This window comes from Triticum urartu, chromosome 7A (genome assembly GCF_056163025.1).
Source record: "Triticum urartu cultivar PI428250 chromosome 7A, HENAU_Tu73, whole genome shotgun sequence".
Classification (NCBI taxonomy): domain Eukaryota; kingdom Viridiplantae; phylum Streptophyta; class Magnoliopsida; order Poales; family Poaceae; genus Triticum; species Triticum urartu.
In genome coordinates this window covers 695,519,574-695,545,314 of record NC_141879.1, presented here as the reverse complement: position 1 = coordinate 695,545,314, position 25,741 = coordinate 695,519,574, and the positions used below count along the sequence as shown (strand labels likewise).

The 25,741-nt window shown below is 46.4% G+C and overlaps 1 long non-coding RNA gene and 1 pseudogene across 1 annotated transcript; one reads left to right on the top strand and one right to left on the bottom strand.

Moving 5' to 3' along the window:
• Positions 1-1,019: 1,019 nt before the first annotated feature.
• On the bottom strand, positions 1,020-5,441 carry LOC147961655 (uncharacterized). The gene is made up of 3 exons (XR_015611925.1): positions 4,382-5,441; positions 4,048-4,246; positions 1,020-3,230 (listed from the first exon to the last, which is right to left on the bottom strand). It is a non-coding gene; the product is annotated as an uncharacterized LOC147961655 (long non-coding RNA).
• Positions 5,442-21,143: 15,702 nt separating this feature from the next.
• Positions 21,144-21,812, top strand: LOC147961654 (uncharacterized; annotated as a pseudogene).
• The last annotated feature ends 3,929 nt before the right edge of the window (positions 21,813-25,741 follow it).

The window sequence follows — 25,741 nt, the reverse complement described above, 5'->3', positions numbered from 1 at the left end:
ACCTCCAGGCTCTCACTCCCCGATCCCCTTCTTGCTGAGACTAAATACACTGCTACAATTCCTCTGATTCCGTGTGATTGAGTGTAATCGAGCGACTTACTATCTAGACTAGTAGAATGTCCGTGCGTTGCTACGGGCTATAATGCATATAAATGAATCAACTAAATAATTAGGATCGTCTTCAAGGTCAAATCTCATTTCTCCCTCATACATTCGAACAAGTTCGAACATTAAATGACGCCTAGCGGGCTCCACAAAATGGAACTATATGGACAGTCCGGGCTCCTAGAAAGCCGGCCTATATTTGGGAGAGAAATGTGGTTGTTCGAACTATCCGTCATGTTATCTCCAACACGGTTTCATAAAAAAACCTCCCAACGACGCACCCTTCTCTCTTCCTGTTGGACCCTCCATTTCCCGCTAGGTTTCCCACCATAGCTAGACACTTCTCGCTGGAGTCCACTTCTTAAAAATTGGATGACGCCGACCTCACATTTGCCATGGCGCCCCCTCTCCTTCCCACCATACTTCCTGACGGATCACTAAAGAGGAATCCCCCGCCAACTACCCCGCTCTCCGCACTGATCCCCTCCCCCGTATTCATTTCGATCCGTTGCCGCCATCAAGGGCGACGAGGTGTGCACCGTGACGCTCCCGAGCCAAGAAGGCATATCCGACGTCTCATGAGCCATTGTCACGTTGTGACATACAGTTTAATGTCGAGCATTACCAGGAAACAAAAATATCATATCCAGTGTTGGGCATGCGACTGATACACCACCATGCTCGTTATTAACTCTTGACACAATCAACCAACGCATTTACCCTTGTATCCTAATCAAAAAATTATACGACTTTATGTAAAAAATATGAACTGCTCACTCATGCAATTTACCTCACGTGCGTTCGCTCATATGGTCAGAAATGGCATATAGCATCACCAACTGGGTCTTTAATGTATTGGTAATAAATGAAAATAATAGCTAAGGTACTGATGATATAGCATTTCTAGCCGACTCGGCACGATCCAAGGTCCACAAAAAATTTAGTGCGGAAAATCACAAATAGAGAAAAGACCAGATTATACATATACATCTTTTTCACGGAGAGTGTGCTAATCATATATTAGTACACGGTAGCCCACCATCTATCGGCCACAATGATTGACTACTCTCTACTAACCACCTACCCTTGAGTAGCCCGGCTTGCTGCCATGTCCTCCCTTCGGTCACAATTTTCTTGATGATCGTAAGCACACAAAGTGTTGCTCCGCCAAAGACAATAGCATTGCGGTGTTTACAAAGTTCCCAAGTGATGAGCGAGAGAATGGTCCTCGTTTCATTTCGCAAAAAACAAAATAATGGCCCTCGTTTCGTTTCCCAAGTTATCGTCAACAGTGGGAGCTTGGTCCGGATTCCCAACAGCCGACCACACCATATGCGACACCGATCGATGATCGTGTGGAGGTGCATTCGATGTGAAGATGGTTAATGGTCTCGTCGGTTTCATAGAAGGGGCATGTGTCGTGGTGGGCAAGCCTCTCTTGGTGAGTCGAACGAACGTCCAACAACTGTTTCACATGGCTAACCAAGTAAAGAACCGACATTGAAGGGCGGCCTTCGAGTTCCATGTGACGTCCGCGTACGGTACCACATCGCTTCCTCCGAATTTTGAGGCATATGCAGGGCGAACGGAGAACATGCCACTACTCTTCCACGCCCATCTTATGGGGGCCTCTGCTCCTCCCATGAGCTGAACATCAGCAATCTGTGGCCATAGCATCCAAAACTGTTGCAGGCATGGCAAATCAATGACTGGTCCCAAGTCCAGCGCCCAAGTATTGCCTTGCAAGGTCTCCTTAACGGTCCTGGTGGCTCGAATGCGCGGGCGGCCGTGATCGTAGACAAGTATACTTCTGAATCATAAAGGTGTCTGACAATTTTAGTAATCAAGAGATTTACTGCTTCTCGAGTAAAAAATGAACATTTTCTTTCTTATGATATACAAGTTAAAGTGTTTGGGCGAATACCGAGCTAAATATGCACAAAAAATATGGACCACCATCAAGGAATATTTTATGTGGGCGATGAGCTTGCTAGGACCTGCATAAAAAATATGGCTTTGACCAGCACCAGTATAATCATTGGTCATCCCCCAGCCTACTTTGAGCTTGCTCAAACCTGCATGGCCGTTTGATTAAAAAAGACTATCTGTTTACTGACCCCTATGTGAACTCTAGATATAAACAAACTAAGTGTATGGAGCAATTAGATGGCAGAGAAATTAGCATTGTTACAGTAGAGCAAGTGATGGAAGGTAAGGATGAATATTCTCCGGTGATGGAAGGCAAGGATGAACATTCTCCGGTGCAGACACAAGTGAAACGGAAACAAAAGGAAAATAATTTTTTGTCATTGTTAAATATGGACTGAAAAGGCACATTTGCATTGGTATTCTGATTCTTGCACAATGGTATAGCAATCTAGAAGAAGAAATAGAATTTTGCCTGCTGCTCGGGCTGTCACATGCAAGTAGTAAGAACAGGGTGTATAACAAAACAATTGGTGGGAAACACGAACAAACCTTGATTTTTCATGACCCCGTATCCCTTAGCGCAACAGCGGCAATGTCATATCTCTTATAACCTTTGACCGAATAAGCTCTTGACAAACACAAGCTGAATATAAAGACCAAATGACTTGACAGGAAAATAGAGCATACACATATGAAACAATGGTGCAAGAGCCAAAGTTGAAAGGTTGCAGCTGCTGCCCAGTGGAGCAGACATACCAATTCACTGGATAAATTTTGTTAAAGAAACATGGTGAACCTTTAAAACAAACTGAATTTAAATGATATCAGTTACAGAAATAAAGTAAAACGCTATAAATTGTGAAAGATCATTGGCAAGTCATTCAAAGGAAGGAAGTTAGCAACGGAAATATTGTCCAAGCAGCCACAAAATATAGTTGGAAATAACAAATAAGGATTTGTAACTTTGGTTTTCACGCGGAGGTAGTGAGAACTGAGAAGCATACCTAACTGTTTTTTTCTCAAAGCACGGATGCACCAACAAGTTCAAGGATTTGAATGTTAGCATTGTTCCAGAATCCAGACTAATTGGCATCATCCCCTTATTGACCATCCAAGGAACCCTCTTACTGGCTTTAGGAGTCAAATCAGCTCCATGCCGCCTGATATGAGTTATTCAACCAGACCCAAATAAAAACCTGAGTGTATGCAAGACACAATTAGCTTTACCTCAAATTAAAAAAAATCAAACATTACAGTTTCCTTGCAAACTACAATTTTAACAAAAAAAATCTAGTGACAACAGAAACTGAATTACAAGTCTATTAATGGGAGAACATTTTGCCAGGTGACAAAAATGAGAGAAATGCAGTACCTTCGAATTCTTAGCAACAACATTATCTCGAGCACCAATCATACTTTAGTTTTATGAGTTAAACTGGTAACTAAATAACAGAAAATGGGTAGGCGGCCGATTTATAGACTTGTAACCTTCAATATTGTATCCGCAACTCGCGGAAAGAATGATATTATCGTTAGTAGTGCCCACAAAATTCCAGTAATTTGTAGTGAAGCACCATCAGCAGATCAACTATAACAAGAAAGTAAGGTACTCAATACATGTATAAGGTACTCAATATCTTAATGTACCACGATTGGGATATGAAAACTTTCCCCAAAATCGTATTTTTTGACTCTTATTAGACTAAATATTTTATCATAGCAGTTTAATGGTATTCACACACGTCAATTTGTCCTGGCCAGGAAATCATTCTAGTATTATTACTGGTTCAAAATAAAACACAGCTACATACCTAGAGTTTCACTGGAAATCCCTTTCGACTGTTATAGAACAAGTGAACAACTGCTCCATTTTTACCTAGAACTATACCACAATCCGCATATACATGTCTATCGCAGTAATCGAACTGATAACAAACATGACTATAGAGAAGGAAGGAAATGGATGGAAGAACACCATACAGAAAGGGAACCAATGCAAAGAACCTCCCTTACCTAGAACTGCTATTTTTTACTGCAGATATATAAGGATGAAAAACAGAAGTTCAGTTAGTGCCTTGCTTTCAGAATGTCAAGACCCTGCAGTGGAGATCCATGTAGCTCAGTTTTGGTTGCAATCGTCTTCACAATCAAAGACCACAACTCTGCCCCTCAACTGATTAAGAGAAGTATTGTTCTTGTTTGACTCATCAATCTAAGCAAACAGAAACACTTTAAGTCAGCGGTTCACTTAATCTGGTGACACATTTAAGTAACTTACCAAATAAAGAGGAATTAATCTCTGAAGGTTTCATGAAAATTCTTGGTGGAATTCGTTAGAACGACTGACCTTAACCCATCCAGTGTGCTCCCTATGTAGGCATTCTAGTATTCCACCTGTCGGTCACATTCGCAGATGCCTTAAGCCTAATTAGCATACTACTACAATACTTGAAGATGTGTAGAATGCAGATCTTGGCCAACCCACCGACCACGCACACATGCGTTGGCGCGGCGCTCCGGACGTCGCCCGACTTCTGCAGCCTGCTGAACCTTCCTCGCGTGTGCCCACACTTCCTCGGCCTCTTCTTGTTCCTGCGCCTCGCCATAAACATAATCAGGTGTGTAACCTGCATACAGAAGAAAGATTGATAGGTGCATGTAAAACTAAGAACCAGCAAATCTGATTCAAACACAAAAGAACAAGGGCAAGCTTATGCTATCCTGCTGAGCCACGACCGGCACTACCCCTCGTCGTTTCGGGAGGACCAGGAGAGCACGAGCAGACCACCTCTGGAGAAGACCACCTCGTCAGCCGCGCATGGAGTCGAGGAAGGCCGAGCCTAGAATTGCGGGAGGCCGCGACGACGTCAGCATCGTCGCCACACCGAAGATGGGGGTTGCTAGAACGCCCGTGCGAGACAAGAGAGGTGGATAACCGGATAAGAAACCAGGGGATCGGATCATGGGCAGCTTCCTGATCAGATCGTGGGCGGGATGAAGACGGGAAGGAGGATATGGATTCAGGGGATGAGAGGGGTGGGGTGGGGATCACGAGAGCTTATCCATGTCTTGGGGCGGCCATCCATGTCGAGCGGGGCGACGTATTCGAGGCGCCGGCGGCGAATCCGGCGAAGGCGGCGGCTGCGTATCCTCGGGAGAGGGGGAGGAGCGGATCGGGACCAGCACCGGATCGTCGAGGTGTTCAGCGCGGCGGCGAAGTGATGGAGGGCCGCGGCGACCTTGTCCAGGATCGACGCGGATGGAGGACGGCGAGTGAAGCGGGGCGGCGACCTCGACCAGGATGGAAGGCGGCGAGGATGGAGGGCAGCGACTGAAGCGCGGCGGCGCAGGGATGTAGGGCGGCCACGAAGGGAGACCTCGCTCGATAACAGCACTCGTCGCTCCTACGTGCGGCCGCACGCTTTTTCTGTCGCTGGTTAACCGTCATAGGTTTTTTTGTCGCAGGTTAACCTTCGTACGTCTATTGAGGGTCGCATGCGGATAGGTGCGGGTTCGGGCCTCGGGAGGAGGTTTTTTCGATTTGTTGTGGCTTAGTCAGAGGTGGGAGGAGGTACCAAAATAAACCGTGGGAGGTGGGACTAAAAAAAACCTGGAAGCGAGACTACCAACTGCTCCGTTAGAAGTAGAGATCCGTATCATCTGGCATCAGAGCCTCCAAATCCACCACCAAATTTCTCTTCCGTGGCTCGATTTGGCGCCGAAATTTCGTAGCCTGAAGGAGATCATGGCAGGGACAGACGTCCAGAAGCAGCTGGAGGAAGCAGCCGGCGGAGCAGAGCGGCATTGCCAAGGCCCTCCTCTCGATCCAGCAGACGTTGGATCGGATGGCTCCCGCGGTCGCGAACATGGAGCCAGCGGTCGCCAAGATGGAGCCTGCGCTTGCCTCCTTGGAGCCGGTGGTGCAAGACCTGGCGGCGTGGCGCCCCGGTGTGGATACGGCTATGGGGCAATTCCGGGTCGACCTCGGTGAGATCCGCGCGGAACTGGAAAAGATGGCGCGGCACACCTCGCCCCGCGACAAGATGGCGGAAACCTCGAGTTCGGCAGTGGCGGACGCGCTAGAGCTCGGGGGACACCGCAGTGGCGACGGCTACGGGCCCGATGGCCACCGCAGGGCTTCGAATCCACGGGAACTGGTTGGGGGGGGGGGGGGGGGGCTCTCCTCCCCGCGTCGGTCCCGGCCAACGGTACGGTCCGCACTCCTTTTCCCACAGTTCCCATTCCCCTACCGCCGTCGTTGGATTTTGGCAGTGGTACTGGTCATCAGGGGTATCATAAGCATGTAGACTGTCCCAGTTTTGATGGCGTTAATCCTACGGGGTGGCGCATTCGTTGCGAGGCTTACTTTCGTGTGTGTGGTGTTGATCCAACAGTGTGGGTGGACACTGTGGTGGTCCACTTCACTGGGGCTGCTGCCTTGTGGCTCGAGTGGTCTAAGATGCATCTTAAGGCCGCTAGTTGGGATACTTTTTGCACAACAGTTCTAGAAAAGTTTGGTAGGTCAGAGTTTCAGCAGTTGTTGCGTCGTTTTTCGAAGCTTAAGCAAGAGGGTGCAGTTCTAGAATATGCAGAGCAGTTCAATGTTTCCATGCACTGCTTGCTAGCTCATCATAGCTCTTGGGATCCTTTGTTCTTTACTACTCAATTCATTGAAGGGCTAGCTCATGAAATTAAAGTGGTTGTTATGTTACATCGTCCAAAAGATCTCGATACTGCTGTTTCCTTGGCTGAATTGCAGGAAGAGGTGGTTGAAATGGTGCGTCAGGAGCAAGAGGCCACTGTGGCGCAGCGCTCTGGGGCATCCAACAGCAGAACTAGGCGTTTTCCCTCACGCCCAGCCCTATCCGTGGCGGTGCCGGCGGCGTCTCCGATGGGACGCTCGAACGCGTCGCTGCCTGTCTCCACTCCACTCAAGACACAACGAGGTCTGGACATCGCCAAGTCACCCTCGAGTGCTGCGGGCACAACAACAGATGACAAGCTCAAGGCTCTTCGGGCTTTTTGCAAAGCACGTGGTCTCTGCTTCACTTGTGGCGAGCGTTGGGGGCCAGGGCATGTATGTGCATCCACGGTCCAGTTACATGTCGTTGAAGAACCGGTGGGCATGATCTCGCCTCCGGTTTCTCCGGGCACTGCTGTTGCTCAGGCAGAAAGCTCTGAAGATGACCTCTGTCTTTTGTCGACGGCCGCAGTCCAAGGTACTGAAGCGCCCAAGGCATTCCGTCTGTCTGGGAAGATTGGAAACAAAGTGTTACTCATGCTAGTGGACTCGGGGAGTTCTCATAGCTTCGTCAACACCGAGATTGCTCAGGAATGGGAGGGGGTGCAAGCGATGCGCACACCTTTGAAGGTCAAGGTGGCCGATGGGGCAGTGACACCATGTGATCAAGAGGTGCCAGGTTGTGAGTATGTCATCCAGGGCCATCGATTCAGCTCCACTCTCAAGTTGTTTCCATTGGGCAGTTATGATGTAGTGCTAGGCATGGATTGGCTCGAGTCTCGGGGTCTAATGACAGTTAACTGGGGGGAGAAGTTGATGACATTCCAGTAAGAAGGCAAGTACATTCAGTTGACAGGGACCACACCTGAGATGTCGCGTTGTCATGCTATTTCAGGAGCGGAGCTACAGTTAATGCAGGCACGCACAGAGCTGGCGCACGTGATACTCCTAGCAGTATCCAAGCCTGAAGGAACAATCGAGCCAATCCCAGTCGAAGTGGAGGAGTTACTCACGGAATTCGCGGACTTGTTTGAAGAACCAAAAGGGTTGCCACCGCAGCGAGAGTTCGATCATGCAATTGAGTTGATTCCTGGCGCTCAGCCAGTGAAACGGCGTCCGTACCATTACAACCCAGCTCACAAAGATGAAATCGAGGCTCAGGTAGCGGAGATGTTGCGGCAAGGGATTATTCAGATCAGCCGCAGTACTTTCTCATCGCCCGTGTTGCTAGTGCAGAAGAAAGATGGTGAATGGCGCTTTTGTGTTGACTATCGCTTCCTCAATGCTATCACCATCAAGAACCGGTTTCCCATTCCGGTCATTGACGAGCTGTTAGATGAATTGCATGGCGCAACGGTGTTTACCAGTTTGGACTTGCGGTCTGGGTACCATCAGATCCGGATGCGACCCGAGGACGAGGCCAAGACAGCCTTCCAAACTCACCATGGTCATTTTGAGCCAAGACAGCCTTCCCACGTGGTTGGAAGAGGTGAAGAAAGGCTATCAGAAGGACCATCTTGCTCGAACAAGTTGGCAACTGCAGCTTCAGGGGCGCCGTTGGATGGCCCGTTCACGGTGGTTGATGGACTGATTCGATACAAGGGCCGGGTCTAGCTCGGCTCCAACGTAACAGCTCAGAAGATGGTGTTGCACGAATTGCATGCGGGAGCCTTGGGGGACACTCAGGAGTGCACGCTACATACAATCGAATCATGCGGCATTTCGCGTGGCCCAGAATGAAGCAGACTGTCAAGATCTTTGTGGCAAACTATGCGGTATGCAAGCAGGCCAAGCCTGAGCATGTGAAGTATCCGGGGCTTCTCCAGCCCTTGCCTGTTCCGGAGCAGGCCTGGGAGATGGTGACACTGGACTTCGTGGAAGGTCTGCCTTCTTCTCGGGGGTTCAACTCTATCTTGGTCGTGGTGGATAAGTTAACACGGTATGCACATTTCATTCCCTTGCGGTACCCTTATTAGGCCTTGCAAGTAGCGAAAGCTTACATGGAGAATGTGTTCAAGCTTCATGGACCTCCTGATAAAATGGTGTCAGACCATGACCGGATCTTTAACAGTCGTGTGTGGCAGGAGCTGTGCAGGCTGACGCATACTACACTGAACATCTCTTCTGCACGGCACCCACAGACAGATGGCACTACTGAGAGGGTCGACCAATGCATGGAACTATATCTCCGCTGCTTCGTGCATAACTGTCCTAGCAAGTGGGCAGACTGGCTGGCGTTAGCCGAGTTTTGGTATAACACCTCTTACCACTCAGCTCTTCGATCGTCTCCATTTGAAGTCATGTATGGGCACAAGCCTCGTTTCTTTGGTATCACCAATGTAGCGGATGAGGCTGTCACTGATTTGGCCGCTTGGACTAAAGAAAGAGCAACAGTGATGGCACTTGTCAAACAACACCACCACAGAGCTCGGCAAGTGATGAAGAGCAAGGCTGATCGCAAGCGTTCGGATCGGGTGTTTGCTGTTGGGGACTGGGTGTACCTCAAGCTTCAACCGTACGCGCAGTCGTCGGTGGCAACAAGAGCTAACCACAAATTGGCATTTCGCTATTTTGGTCCCTTTCAGGTACTGGGGCAAGTTGGAGAGGTGGCATACAAGCTGGCGTTGCCTGAAGCAGCGCGTATCCACCCCGTCATTCATGTCTCGCAACTCCGGCTGGGCGTGCCTCCGTCAACTCAAGTGATGCCGGAGCTGCCGACGCTCGACGAGGATCTTCTTCCTCTGCAAGTGCCCGAGCGGATCCTGCAGCGCCGATCCGTGATGCGTGGGGCTCGTCAAGTGAAGCAGGTCTTAGTGCGTTGGTCTGGGTTCCCCGACTCGTTGGCCACCTGGGAAGACGAAGTACCTCTGAAGTCCAGGTTTCCCAGAGCTCTGGCTTGGGGTGAAGCCAATTCTCAAGGAGAGGGGAATGTCATGGGAATGGTGGGCCCCGTACAGAGAAGCCCAGCCCAGCTGGAGAGAACCAAGAGGAAGGAAAAGCCCAACCCACTGGTGCAAGGCCCAGAGTGGACCAAGTAGGTATATAAGGGCAGCCCGGCGCTAGGGTTGGCATCGTTGGATCACTTACCGTATTGGCGCCGCTGGGCGATGTATCTCTCCTCCCACCTCCAGGCTCTCACTCCCCGATCCCCTTCTTGCTGAGACTAAATACACTGCTACAATTCCTCTGATTCCGTGTGATTGAGTGTAATCGAGCGACCTATTATCTAGATCCGTATCATGGTGGTTTCCATTTTGGATCAGTCGTACTGCAAATGGTGAGAGCTGGGTGAAGCTCTCTATACTGATGTATTTTATAGGACAGCAAAAATCCTACACTTGCCTACGGACTGATTTCACGGGGAGATGTGTCCTCCTCTCCACCACAAATTCAACCCCCCCCCCACACACACACACACCCTAATTTCAATTTTTTTAACACAGTCCAGACGCAAACGCACATACATACGCGCATACACTCACCCCTATGAATGCACACACGCACACCCTACTCCTATGAGCACCTTCGAGAAACTGAGCCGACATATCATCTTGAGATTTACGAAGTCGCCGTGGGCGCCTCATCATCGACGAGGACATCTCCTTTCACTGAAAGCGTATCGCCGAAAATCCTGAAATAAATCAAGGAATAATGCAAGCACCAGGACTTGAACCCTGATGGGCTGAGCATACCACTGTCCCTCTAACCATCTAATCACAGGTTGGTTCGTCCTTAATTTTAACTAACCCTGCCCCCCTATTTTAACTGGGTCATGTCAGCCCGTAACTACCTTTCGGTGAGAAATGGCCCATAGATGTAGGAAAGCTCGTGGTCAATTGGTCTCAGTTCTCATAATGCTTGCCATATATCTTCTATATCTAAATAACTAACCTCCAGTAATTATTTCTCTCAACATGCAAGCATGTCACATCATTGTACAACATGCATGAGAGAATGCCCACCTCCACTACAATATGTCTCTCAACATACGAGCATGCCACTTCATCATAAAACATGCATGAAAAAAAGACTCATCTTAACATGCAAAGATACATGAGAATTTTCATTCTATTATGTTATTTATATTTAATAAACGTTTTACAACTATACAGTACTCAACCATAATAAATTATAAATATTTTTAGTTTTAGCCTTTTATATTATTAATTCAAACATTCATGTTTCATACAACGAATCACATTGAAATATGTCGCAAAATATTTCCGCAACAACATGCGGAGTATTATCTAGTTCTCTATAACACTATTAATTTTAAAGGCATGAGAGTCAATTGGGGCTTCAATTTTTTTAATACACTATGCTCCCTAATTTTGGAGCTCTCCCATTCGATTGAGGTATACATTTTCAATGCCTTGATTTTGACTCGGTGAATCCTTGGTTGTGGCGATGCAATCTCTACCTTCATTAAGCTCCTTAATTTTAAAGCCTCCCCATTGAACTGAGATCTTCAATTTGGTTTGGATACACGACTGATTGGGTCGTTGACCCGGGCTTTGTTGTGGGATCTCTCGATGAATCAGTCTCTTGTAAGTTCCTAGGTGTTGTAGGCCTTCGTTGACAAAAAGGAAGTGCCGCCTGACACGTTTAGCACCAGCATAACACATGCGACCAAGAAGATAGGTAACTGCCTCATATATTTGTATAATTAAATGACGCCCTCCAATCGAAGAGCCAAAAAGACCCACCGAAGCACCACAGTAAAAATGAAAAATGATACACTCAAGGCCGACTCACTGCAGTTTGGTTATACTGAACACACTCCCACCAATCACTCCCCGAGTTTCACCAATGGGCCACACTTACCCTAAACTCTAACCATAAATTGACACAGTCATCCGTAACCATGATTCCGTAAAGTCTATCCGTAGGTGTAGCATCTTTGATAAAAATAACACACTTCATTGTTTCCCCCAAACGCCAAATCAACCAGCACATTAATAATTTCACAATTAAAAAACATTACCACATAAAAATAAAACATGTAAAACCCCAAGAACATAAGCGACGCAGCAAAGCTTGGGTTGCCCTTCTAGTAGATGATGAATAGTAGTACGAATGAGCGAGACTGCATAATTGTCACGCGGCGGTTTCATGGTTTGGCCAATCGCAATACGCACAGGTGGTTCTGCCCTGCGTATAGTAAAGGAGACAGGGGGAACATTCCTCCCAATTTAGAGATGAACAGTACATAATTTAGAAAAAAAATTGCATGCACTTGTGTAGTTTGGCCTCCCTATTCTTTAACTAGCAGTTGGGGAGATGCTGTATTTTCAGTTCCAGTTTTGCCAAGAATTAGTCGACTGAGTTTTCATTATGTCTTATATGTTCGTTTGATCTTGCATGGAGATTCGTATATTTTTCTTTACTTTTTCTTCTTATATACTATGTCATTTGACTGAGACTTGATTAAGTCTCAATTGGCAACCTAGCCATACTCTTTCCGTTTTAGTTGTCATAATGTTACATAAAATATTCATGTTCCATACAGTCAAATTGAAATGTTAGCAACCAAATCAATGGCTTGAAAGGTCCTCTGGAATAAAACTTAGCCGCTGCCACCACCTCTGCCTCCACCATAGATCGGGTCCAGCTCCTCCGGCCGGCCTCACTAGCGTTGGGAGGGGTGGGGAACCAGATCTATGAGTGGAGTACTTAATAATAGTAGTGGTTTCTTTTTTTTGCGTGGAATAATAGTAGTGTTTTCACTAGATTGGTTTAGGGTTTTATAGTCATCTTCTTCGGTGGAGATGGCATAGTTTACAATAAGTAATCTTCGTCCCTTCGTTCAATGACGAGATCTCCTTCCCGGTGTCAATTGGGGTGTTGGAAGATTAAATTTGTCTTGGTATTGTCCTTCAGATCTTGCTTCACCAGATCGGTTTTGACTTTTTTTTTCTCATGATCGCCTTGAGGAGGAATTTCCTCCCAATATCAGTCCCGGCTGCTACGTCCTCGACAATGGAGATTCGTACTTACGGTTCCCAGCGGCATCGGCTTGGCTGCTTGGTTTTTTGTCCATGGAATATCGGTGTTGGTACTCTTGCCGATGTTAGTTGATTACATTAATAGCTGCATGCGTGCATCACAGCCTTGGCATTGTGGGTCGAGGCCTTTTACGGTACATCAACTAAATTTTGGCCCATTATTTTTCTTGTTTCACGGCCAGATGAGGCAATACTACACCGGATTTCCAGTAGTATATTGAGTTGTGAGGGGTATTTTAGGCAGCTCATTGTTAATCAACCCCACAGGTAGTTCGGTCCAAAAACAAGTGGAGGGTAGAGATAGAATTTCAGTGAGCATTGAGTTCTGCCATCCCGGACCATCGCATCGGCAGCTACCATGCACGGCCTGTAGTGTTTGTAGCCGGCGACCAGTCATCGCCAGGGGTGGAGCCAGGATTTTGGTATACGGGGGGTCAAGTCAAGTTCATTTTTTTCTGGACCAAAAATAAATAACTATCATCATACTATAATAATGTGTCACACACTAGAAATATTGAATACAATTGTATGATTTTAAATTTGCCTGTACAATTGCCAAATAAGATGAAAAAGTTTAATAATTTCACTGGAAGAGACTTACCTGCTAATTCTTTTCAACGTATACGATCATGCAATACCGAAGTCATCCGTCTCCCATTTGGCGGTGCTTAACTGATAAATAAATAGTTACAATGTTTAGGGGAACTTTGTGGCTGATATGGTCCCTCAGGTGTATATAGAAATGTTGAGCTTCATCTTGCTTGTCCGGTGGTAGCTCCATTTTGACAATGTTTATTAGGTCTTACATATAAGTTGTGGTTATGTTGTTTTCTTGTTCTGCAAACTTTTACCATGTCCGGCATATTCTCAACTTGAGTGTCAATTCGACTGGGATTTGTAATTTGTGCATCAGCGTCGTTAACAATTCAGTAGGTTGAGAACTTGAAGAATCAAGCTTAAAAAAGAATAAATCATAGCGGCATTTGATGGCACTTTTCTCTTCGCATCTATGGAATTGTAATCTCTCAATTAGCTGTTCGACATAGGAAAAAATTGCATCACAAATATGAACTCATATAAGATAATTTGCATCATGATCATGATTATTTCCAGGATAGTACAAGATAAGAACTCTTCATGGAACCATACCATCACAAATCACACAACAAAAACAAGTAAACAACAAAAGGCTGATGTATAAATTGAACAACGATAAAAGATGGCAATTGAGATTACTAGATGGTGTGATGTAGTGACGTGTTAAACCTTGTGTCCTTGGCTAGTTCCCGTTGGTTGGATCCAGAAGATTTGACAAGGGAAGAAGGTTGTGCCGCGCCGTCATCGTAAGAATAGGATCGAGAGCAGCAGGGCAGGGAGAGTAGAGGCGGCCGGGCGGGCTACGGCACGGAACGGAGGCGGATAATTTGTGCATACTAATCCGCGTACATAGTTGAGCAACTAGTTGACGAGCGCTCCTTCGGAAGACTCCCAATGATCACTTGGGAGTGCGCTGAGAGCACGCCACTTGGGGCGCTCTCAGCCGCCGCCACATGTCATGCTCTGGGTGCTCCCTCCAGATTTTTTCTATTTTCCCGCACGCGTTTTCTGCTTTTATATGGTTTTTCTTCGGTTATTTTTGGGTTTTTGGTTTTCCACCGGTCTTTTTTAGTTTTTGAACGAAATAATCAATATTTTTGCGTGAAAAATGCGTTTTCCTTTTATTCCTTCACGAGAGGCACAGTTTTATTTTCGCGAGCTTCTCGAAAACAAAGAAAAAACTTGTTTTCTTTCTTTTTCCATCCAAGAGAAGCACGTTTTTACTTCGGTGAGAGGGACGGTTTTTCTTTAGCGAGAGGCATGGCCGTGCCTCTTGGAAACGGAAAAAACAACCGTTTTCTATTTTTTCCTTCCACGTGAGGCATGGTTTTGTTTCCGCGACAGGCACAGATTTGCTTAAGCGAGAGGCACGGCCGTGCCTATCGGAAACAGGAAAAAAAGTGTATTTTTTCTTCCGCGAGAGGCACATATTTGCTTTCGAGGGAGGCACGGTCGCGCCTCTCGGAAGCAAAAAAAATGCGTTTTCTTTTTTTCCTTCCGCGAGAGGCACGGGTCTACTTCTCGTGGAGGCACGGATTTCCTTCCGCGAGAGGCACAGTCGTGCCTCTTTCGAAAACGAAAAAAAGCGCTCCCACTTCGGGGGTTTTTCCCCTTTTTTGTTGAAAAAGTTCGTCAAAACCTGTCAACATGGGATCTAAATTTGAAGATCTTGACGCGCGCAATCCAATTGTGAAAACAGTTCGATATTTGGATGCACAATTTAAGATATAAAATGTTTTGAATAAATGGATCTATGAAAAAGGGAAAATACCCAGGTTGCAACAAGTGGTGCGCATGCAGTGCACCACTTGTCGCAATTTAAAGAGATGGGATTGATCTTCGGAAGGAGTACTCCTCAATTAGTGATTTTGGGTATAGACTAATCACAGGAGAACGCAACACCCAGGCCAGGAGGAGACTTGAGCCAATAGCCCAAGCTGACTGCTAGTGGGCGTCACATGGGCCTTATTCCTTTTTGTAAACTTAACACTGAGACAGGGGGTGGGGGGGGCAAGTATGTATATACGTGGATTAAGTAGGAGCTTGAACTACGAGGCTCACAATTTAGCGAAGCATACTTTAACTTTAAGGGGCTGGCTGCCATTCTTGGTTAGGTCAGCCCGATGATCTTCTTTTTCGTCCTTGTAAACGTTGTGATGATCTAATAAAGCTTCACGAGTTTGTCTAAAAAAACATGCATTCATATGACTAATTAGACAACATCGCACAATCAGGGGTGGGGGGGGGGGGGGGGCACGCAACAATCCTACATTCACGTGCTTATTACGGGGTTTTACAGAGTAACTCCGACTTGGCAGGTTCTGATTGGATTAAGGGTGGATGTTGGGCCCCGCCCATCTGAAAACCAGGACGTGGAGAGAATTAGAATTAGAAGGAAAACCAAGGTGGATGTTGGGGACAGAGGCCCGTAGGGTTGTTTGTTGTGATTATTGTAAGTAATCAGAACAATCATTATGATTAATCCTTTGAAAGGACAAATCTATCCCTAATAGGAAATTACCAATATGTCCTTGAACATAATTGCGACGGATCATTTTCAACCATTCGATCAATTTAATACTGCACATTATATTTGGTAGTATGATGTACCACAAAAAAAACTCTAAAATTATCCTCATCGGTATTTACAGGTCTATGGTTTGATACCTTTGTTTTCTTCTTTCAGTTGCATTAAGAAAAGTACAAGATTTGTGTCATGAAAGAAGAAAGAGTTTGAAGATCTTGAAGATTTGCTCGTTTCTTTAAGACTTTATTTTGTGTTATGAAAGAAGAAAGAGTTTGAAGATCTTGAAGATTGGTTCGTTTCTTTAAGACTTTATTTTGTAATCGATGTAGGCAGCTCATGTATCTGTACCATGTAGATTTCGCTACCATAAATATATCATGATATTGCTTTAAAAAATAATTGCACTGAAATGTATTGCAAAATATTTCACAACAACGTGCATGGTATCATCTAGTTACCTCTATGGATACATTGGTTTCTCATCCCATTGGGAAGTTAGCGCTGGCAGGTGGCAGCAAGTCTTGCACTTGGGGGTCCATCGATTGCTTGGCGTTCTACTAACTGGTGTACAGTTGGTAAAGTGACATTGTTGCATATGCTAAAGAAAATTGTGCTCAAATAGAACCAGAATTTGTTGCATATACAAGTCAAAATATGCAACCAATGGACGGTAACTGCCGTCTAGTTCATTTCGCGCATGTTATTTATAGACAAACGTCAGACACGGTGGCATTCGACTTTTCCACATCACATGTCGGCCGGGCGGCTGGACGTTTCAAAATAATTGTGAGAGTTATGATGGGCCGTTCGAACGTTGTACACCACTTGTTACCAGTAGCAGCAGCCATCTTGTCATAAATATAATGATAGAGCATAAATGGTGGCCGGATATTTCCCGTCGGTTCTCGATCGGTACCAGCGCATAAATGGTGGTTAGGTTTTTCTTTTTTTGAAGAAAAGAAATGGAGACTGATGTAATAAGTGGCTGATGTGGATGTGGGTGATCATTAGCGGCGGTTTCTTGTTTTGGCCAATAACAGTTGTAGTACGGCCGGTGGCCTGGGTATACATTTGATAAGAGGCAATTATTTCGTTGAAAATTCAACAACCTGACTGTTCAGATGGAGATGTGCAGCCCGGCCGTACGGCGGCAACCAGGCGCAGCACCTCCCCACCCTCTTTGAGTATTTTTTTTTGGTGTTATTAAGTACTTCCTTCGTTTCATAATATAAGATCTTTTCACAAGCTGTTTGAGCTTGAAAAACATTTTATATTGTGGGATGGAGGGAGTACTTCCTCCATGTCAAAAAACGTCTAACCTTTTTTTAGGAAAAAGAAAGCTCATTCATTCACTCATGGTAAGAGTACAATCATTCTCAATTACATGAAGGATACCTGGTGGCACTTTTTTTGGCAGAAAAAAATTCCCACGAATTCTGGCATGACCAGCCAACTCATGTGCAGCCACATTACTCTCTCTTTTAATTTTACTCAGCTCACATAGACTGAAGTCATGTATAGGCTTTGGCTTTTAGCCTCTTCATATTTTTTCGAGAACACCTCGAGAGGGGCAGGGGGTTCTCATAAGAAGAAGAGAGTTGGTCCAGTTTATAAGAAAATCTGGACCCTAAAACCTAACATTATTGGTTAATCAGGGAAAACCAAAATAAAACCCAAAAAAGAAAAAGAAACGAGAAAAAAGAGGCACTAGAACTTGGGGATAGGGACCAGACAAAAACAGCATCAAGAGACATCATCGGAGCCAGACACCAGAGTGCCTATACCCAAGTCTCTTCATATTTAGCCCACCGCTTGGCGATGTTTCTATCTTCAGAATTCAAAGCAGTCGCAGCAGCAGCACAGTTCGACTCAACGTGCACATGTCCTTTATTTATATTTCTCAAATACTTGAGTCCAATCACTAGGGCATTTGGCCTCCACTTCCTCTGTATCATCGCATGCCTGAAGATGACAGCTTACAGAATACACAATCGATCCCGCACTATTGCCTGCGTTCGCACCTGCCCACGCAGACCCCAAAAGTGATACATAAGATACAACGACGTTCAGTTTAATACAAGCTCCTTGTGGCCTATACCATTGCCATTTTGGCTGCATGTTTTGATGTGGTGACAACTTCATCTCAGTTACATGTAATTTCTTTGACATCACTTTCAGTTGGGGCTTCAGAGTTCAACGCTTCCTAGTAATTCTTCAGAAAAAGGACAGTCCAAAATCTTTGCTTCCCCTTTATTATGCACAATATCATCCCTACGATGCCATGACCGCCATAGAACTAGAAGCATTTTTTCTCACATGTGTCCAGAACATTGGCTTAAAGCATGTAATAGCGAATCCGGATCATGTGCAACAAGTAGAGGTTATTTTGGTAATGCCCAGTGTTATCTTATCTTCTCTCCGAGAGCTCTAGCCTTGGTGCAGCACAATAGTGTTGTGACACCCCCGATTCAATCATACACTAATCATGCACGCAAACGTGTACAATCAAGATCAGGGACTCACGGGAAGATATCACAACACAACTCTAAAAATATAAATAAGTCATACAAGTATCATAATACAAGCCAGGGGCCTCGAGGGCTCGAATACAAGTGCTCGATTATAGACGAGTCAGCGGAAGCAACAATATCTGAGTACAGACATAAGTTAAACAAGTTGCCATAAGATGGCTAGCACAAACTGGGATACAGATCGAAAGAGGCGCATGCCTCCAGCCTGGGATCCTCCTAAACTACTCCTGGTCGTCGTCAACGGCCTGAACGTAGTAGTAGGCACCTCCGGTGTAGTAGGAGTCGTCGTCGACGGTGGCGTCTGGCTCCTGGGCTCCAGCATCTGGTTGCGACAACCAGGAAGAAAGGAAAAGGGGGAAAAGGAGAAGAAAAGCAACCGTGAGTACTCATCCAAAATACTCGCAAGCAAGGATCTACACTACATATGCATGGGTATATGTGTAAAGGGGCCATATCGGTGGACTGAACTGCAGAATGCCAGAATAAGAGGGGGATAGCTAATCCTATCGAAGACTACGCTTCTGGCAGCCTCCATCTTGCAGCATGTAGAAGAGTGTAGATGGAGCTCCATGGAGAGGTGGACGAGCAGCCGTTGTTCCCCATGAACCCCTGACACCACCTCCCAGAGCTCAGGCGCGTGGGCGCATGATGGTGGACGGTGGCAGGATGGTGACCGCGACGAGGTCGCTGCGGCGGAGGGGGAAGGACCACCTCGATGGGCGCGGCCGACCTTGAATGGCGTGACGTGCGCGGTGGTGCCTCCGCGGCCGCCGACTCCGGCATGTACGAAGCTCCTCCATAACATCGTTGGTTCTGCCCAGGAGGCAGCGGGCACGTCCAGAACCTGTTTGATGAAATGCCCATGCGAAAGTGGAGGTAGAAATTAAAAAGAAAAATGAAAAAAAGGAGAGGTTGGGTCATTGACATGTGGGACCCATGTTCCCCTCGGCGTATTTGTCCACACAGGCATGCCATGTCAGCCCGACAGGTGGGCCAAACCTGTCAGTTTCGTTGTTTTCGCGAGCAAATCGGACAATCAGTGTTCTCCGTTACGGATTAAGCATATTTTTTGTGTTTTTTTGTGCCCTACCTAAAATCTGATACCAAGGTGTTACCCTAACCCTAAATATGGTGATTTTGGGTAAAGAACTTGGTACGTGATCATCTCATCATCTCTTACTATAGGAGCAATGTGGCCCGTCGATGCGGCCGCCGTCAATGCAAGGCATAGTCATGGGATCTAGGTGCAGTAGCAGGATGGCAGGGCTGCGCCGTCATGGCCTCTGCGAGATGTGCATGTTCATGCATGTGAGCAATCTGGTGGGGATCAACACCCTCGGACGTTTGCGCGTGAGTGACACGGCGGCCGGCACTATGCTGTACTATTTGTTACCTGGTCTTTTCTTTGGCCAAATAATCTGAAAATTTTACATGAACTGAACACCTGTGTGCATGGCGGGCACTATGCTGTATACTATTTTTGCTTCCTGAGGTCACAAGGGTCCCTGGTCACAAGGTCTGTACGTGTGCGTGCTAGCCGAGTCTTGTGCACCATGAAGAGATTTCAGGGATGCATGGTCTTGGCGTAAGTATAGGATCAGGAGATGTGTGAGTCGTTATCTTGTACTGCCTATTTAAATTGAGAATAAGAATGAGAAATGCGGCCGTGAGGGCAGCAGCCACAATGTAGTCTCTGTAGCCACCAAGGTGTCTCTTTGCAAAGCCAAAGTTATTTCTCCCTGGTGAAGTGTGTGTGTGTGTTCTTGAGCCGAACTACCGGAGAGAGAATTGTGAAGAAAAAGAAGACGGGCGCTACGAGAAGCGGCGCTAACAATCCGGACATTTCCTTTGGTTCGATGCAGTTGCACACGCACACACATGCACCTGATCAAGAAGTAAAGAAAGAAAATGCTAGTTTCATATATGTGATATTTCGAGTAAACAGGATAAGACTACCACAACGATTTTTTGTCCAAAAGGACCCCCGGCCGAACGCTATTGCCAAAAAGGACTACCTGCGGATAAAATTGTCAAAAAGGACCCCCTCACTAGTGGCGGCAGGCACGGCAGGCGACACGTGGCACCTGCCGCCACGCCAGGAGGCGGTGGGCCCTGCCGCCACAACAGGAGGCGGCAGCGCGGGGTATAAGGGTTTGTGCACAGCGCCAGCAGTCGGGATGGAACGGGCCAGGCGTTGTGGGCCAGGCCGCCACCGGGCGAGGCGGCGGGCGCTGCGGCTGCCGCTTCCCTGGCCGACAGCCCCTGCTACGCGCGGGCCGAGGTGTGAGCCAGGCCGCCACGGGAGCAGGCGGCATCTCTGGTAGACGCGACAACGGACGCAGACAGGCCGTGCGTGATTCCTTGTTGCTTTGCATGCGCTCATTCCCACGCGCGTGATTTAGGGCGATTTTCCCTGTTGCAAACGGCGCTCATTCCTACGCGCGCAGACGACAATGACTTTGACGGGCGGGAATCACTCCGGCTTTCTTCAACGGATGCGACGGCACTGTGGGAATCACTCACTCGCTGCGGGAATCCGAGGCTGCGGGAACCTATTGTGCCGACACTACAGGGATCCTAAAATTTCCCGCTTTATTTTCTCGCCATCATTTATCGTCTTAGCTTATAAAAGGAGACACCGAGGCTCTCGTCCAGCCATCCTTGAAATCGCCACTGCGAAAAGTGTGTAACACATTTCTTCAGTCGGTATGAGTTTGCCTTGCTCGGATCAAAGCATTAGGCCGAGGAAAATGAAGAATGCAAGTTTGCCTCCGGGGCTGGCAGTCCTGCGGTGTTGGTGTGGTGATCTTTGCAAGGTGAAGGAGGTTACGGATTTTTCAGATTGGTTGGGCATGAAGTTTTTCATGTGCGCCAATTATGAGGAAGATCCACCCATAGCTATTTCAGAGTACGACAAGCCTCCGGTATGCTTTAACCATCACAAATAGATATTGTTGGTATTTTGATAGATTCTTTAATAACATTCTTGTTTCTTGTTGTAGTCTCCTCCGCCTCTGTGCCTGTACTATCGTTGGATTGACACGGAGATGCCGGCTTGGGCAGTAACTGAGATTCGTGAAAGAAGTCGCCGTGCGTGGAATAGTTTCTATGTGGAAGAGCGACGCGAGAAGGCAGAAGCTGAGGAGAAAGCAGAGCAAGAGAGAGAGTTAAAAGAATATTATGCGGAGCAACACCGTTTTTTTCAGGATTTAGGAAAGAAAAACAGGGAAAAGGCTCGTCGCATGGAGGAGCAGGAACGACAGCGAAAGGAGGCTTGTGAGGCGGAGAGGTAGAGAAAGAAAGAAAGGGCTCGTGAGGCCAAGGTAGCAGAAGAAGCTGGCGATGGAAAAGGAAAATATCCACGCTGGACTCAGTAGATTCCTGTGGTAGTATTTTAAATTTCGCAATCATTTGTATCTTTATTTCTGCAGTTTAATGTAGCTTTATTTCAGTAGTTAAATGTAGCTTTATTTCAATTCTACGATGTATCTTATTTTCAGTTGTACCGTGTCGTAATGGAAAAAAGTATAGTTTTAGAATAAAGTAGTGGCATTTTCTTGCCCTCCACTAATATCGAACATCGTGCAACAACTACAGAATGAAATTAAGATAGAACATAATGCCCTACAATAAGAGAGTACAAACTAATAATGCAAGTACATTTGAATTAAATGGTAGAACTGGAATACAGCTTAAAAACTACATGAAGGCATCATCGTCATCCTCCGCCGATGCAGAACTCTTGCCCTTCGAGGATGCAGAACTCTTACCCTTGGACGATGCATAACTCTTGCCATTCGAGGATGCAGTACTCTTGCCCTTAGACGATGCAGAACTCTTGCCCTTGGATGATGCAGAACCCGGAAGTGGCGGCATGAAGATATCATCTTCGTCCTCGCTCTCCTCAATCCATAAATATGGAGGCTTTTCTGCAGTCCTTCTGAAAGTTTCACTCTTCGGCTCCACTAACTTCTTCCACCTTGCATGTAACCTAAGAAGTTCTTTACGTACCTTCTCATAGGTCCTTTCAGGCCACCAGACCTACGTAATTGGTGAGCTAACTCATTCATTATGGTGTCACTACCGGTGAGTTCGTCCCATGGAACTATCCTATTGTCCATCCTGAAATCGGTAGCTAGCCTCAGAAGAGTCCTGCTCATCCCAGGGTGAAAACAACGATCGAAAGGATAATGGGACATCTCGACTACACTACACTCGAATGCTTATCCACCTCCGTCTGAAGGGGGGTTTATAGGTAGAGAGGAGAAAATGGCGGGAAAGAACGACTACAGTATGGCGGGAAAGGGTTGGCGGAAACATATGGCGGGAAGGGGTTGGCGGGAAACGGGTGGCAAGAAGATATGGCGGGAAGGGGTTGGCGGGAAACGGGTGGCGGAAACATATGGAGGGAAAGCGTTGGCGGGAAAATATTGAGGGGAAAGGGTTGCCCGAAAATATATTTTTTCAATGTCTAAGATGGGCAATGGTTGCACAGTATTCAACAGTCAAAATTTAGAAAAAAAAAATTCATTTCGGCCTAACATAAGCCAAAGAGTGGAGCGGGATAGTATGGCGGGAGATATAGGCGGGAAAAATTGTTCCTGACTGGTGCATTTTTATTTCAGCATACATAGATGTTCAAATCGAAAAGTCTGATACTGACATATGTATATACAATGGGTCGCGCACGTGGATAGATGAATCACCCTACTTTACGACGACCACCTGGCCTTTCCTTACGACCGGAAGGCGACAAGCGATTAGGTGGCCGAGTTACACGAAGACCGCGGTCGTACTCCAATTTGGCTTCATGTGTCTGCGACTCCTGCGTAGGTGGTGGAGTCTGGAATCCTTGTTGCGAACCTGAAGCGTAACTATAGGCGTATGGTTGTGACTCCGCGGGGATAAAAGATGGGCCAATAACGTCCCCTCCGAAGAACTCTGTAACTAATGATGTAACCGTGTCGCCATGATCATGTGATGCTCCCCGGACGCCTGTGTTGACGCCATGTTGGGTGTTCTCATCGCCCCAATTAACATCAGGTATGTCTTGCACATAGAAACATTGTAAACAAACTGTTAGAGGATAATATATGATATCATTGTAAATGCATTAAAATGTAAACATGACTACCTGATCAGATCCCTCGTCTGTATTGTCTGGCCATTGTACGCGGTGCTGATTTAAATCTGGTACACGAGTCTCCTCGGGCATGGAGATCCCTCGCATGGAGAGATACGACTGAGATCCCTCACTCATATCCTGTGTACGCATATGGGTTAAGGGAAAGAGTCTGCTCGGGCATCGAATCGAAGCCCATGCCATGGTCCTGAGATGTCTGCCCCTGACGAAGCTGCACCGAAGAAGAGTGATGCAGTGGCAGAGATGAGTCATGTCGTGGCAATGTCGTTCTAGTACTCATACCCTCCCCCACTGCCCATGGCTCGTACGCACCCGCTCGGTCTGGACGACGGCGCCGCACTCGGTCTGGCTGACCTCGCTACTGGCATGTTGTACGCTCCAGTGACAACGGCGTCGCCTCTACCGCATCTAAACTTTGTTGCCATGTATTGTTGAAAACGTTTCTAGAATGACTTGCGAGCTGGGCCCTGGGCCGGCATGCTATCCGTAGCCATCTGCCCTACTTCGTTGCAACTTTCAAGCTGAACAATATTTGAATGTTATTTAGTTCAAATTATTATGAAATGATGGACCTAAAAAAGTTACAAGTGATTACCATTTGGTCACGATAGTAAGCTGCATGCAGTTCATTATGTCTCCGCGCCTGCTCCTCCTGCGTGAGATGTGTTAGTATAGTAGCTGGCTGACTGGCCAGGCTAGCACGTGTGTTCATGCAGTACCACTACTTGTACGCTTGATCTGTACTTCCATCGTACAATCTGCAAAATTAAATAATTAAATAAACCGTTGTGATGAAAGCAAAGCATCTTCACGCATCGTATGATCATCGTAATAAAATATACCTAAGTTGATGCACTATATCTGCTAGCGCTTCATTTTCTCACTTGTGTACCCATTGAATGTTCTGTTCCCTCCAATTGTATAAACTCCAACCCCTGCCCATATTGGTTAGCTTGCAAATTATGTAACAAAGTGTGAGTTTAGTAAATTAAAAAAGACACTAACTATTTAAGGAGGTCACATCTTACTTATGGGTTTCCTCATTGATACATCTTGGAAAAAGGTGGTGGAATTTTTTGATAGAGACCAAACTGTCTCATTACACGCTCTGGGTTGTAAGGCTCAACACACCAGAGGAACAATAAGTTGCAGCGAGTCAGCCAGAATGCACTATCGCTCAAGATGCCTGGTGTGAAGGGTCGAGCATCAAAGACCATTTGTAGAGCATCAAAGACCATTTGTAGCTGGTCCTGAGTCCACGGGTTCCATGTGACTTCTGCCTCATCAAGTATCTTAAACTGCTGGTGGTACATAGGGTAACAATTTTTCGCAATATCTAGAGACTAACGTTTCCGTGCCTTTATCCACCTGGTGGCCATAGTTGCACTGCCACCCTCGCTAAAGTCGTATTGGTGTACGGGTTGTACTATACGAGGTCGTCCTACAGGGAGGTATTCCCAGGACCACAACTGTAGAAACTCGTAGGCGACACAAAGTAATGGAGCTTTTTGTGCGAAAGAGGTTTTTTGTGTGGCATCACACAAGCCTCTGTATGTATGAGATAGTATGGCAGAACCGAAGCTGTATTTTGGCTGCTCAGGTAAAGGTTCATCTACCATATTCTCTGCAATGTAGATGAGACCAGGGACAACTACGTCCCCATGTGAATTTGGAAACAGAGTCCCGAGGAGCCACAACAAATAGGCAAACAGATGTCTTTTTCTCGTTTCCTCATTGGCGAAGCTAGATAAAATACGAAGCCAGACGAGTGGGATACCCCGAGGGCCACCAGAATGTTGTGATGGCATAAATCAGTTTAAATCATAACAGCCTCATGTTTTCTTGAAAGAATTTTGTGGTGGCATAAATAAGTCGCGAGGAAGATTTGGATGCAAGCACCCATCTTTCATGAGAGAGACCTATGTTGTACATTTGAATTCTTCTCTGTTTATACTCTGCCAAGTTATCTCAAGCATATGATTTTACTTTGGTACAGGTTGATTATATAACTTGATTATATAACTGGATGCATATGCATAAATCAGAGGATAAGCAGCGGAAGGACAAGTTGTATTTGTCGAGATGTTCTCTTCTTCTTTATTTTACATGTTAAAGCATGGACCTTCTTGCTCAGGTTTCAGATTTCTCAATCCATACTTCCAT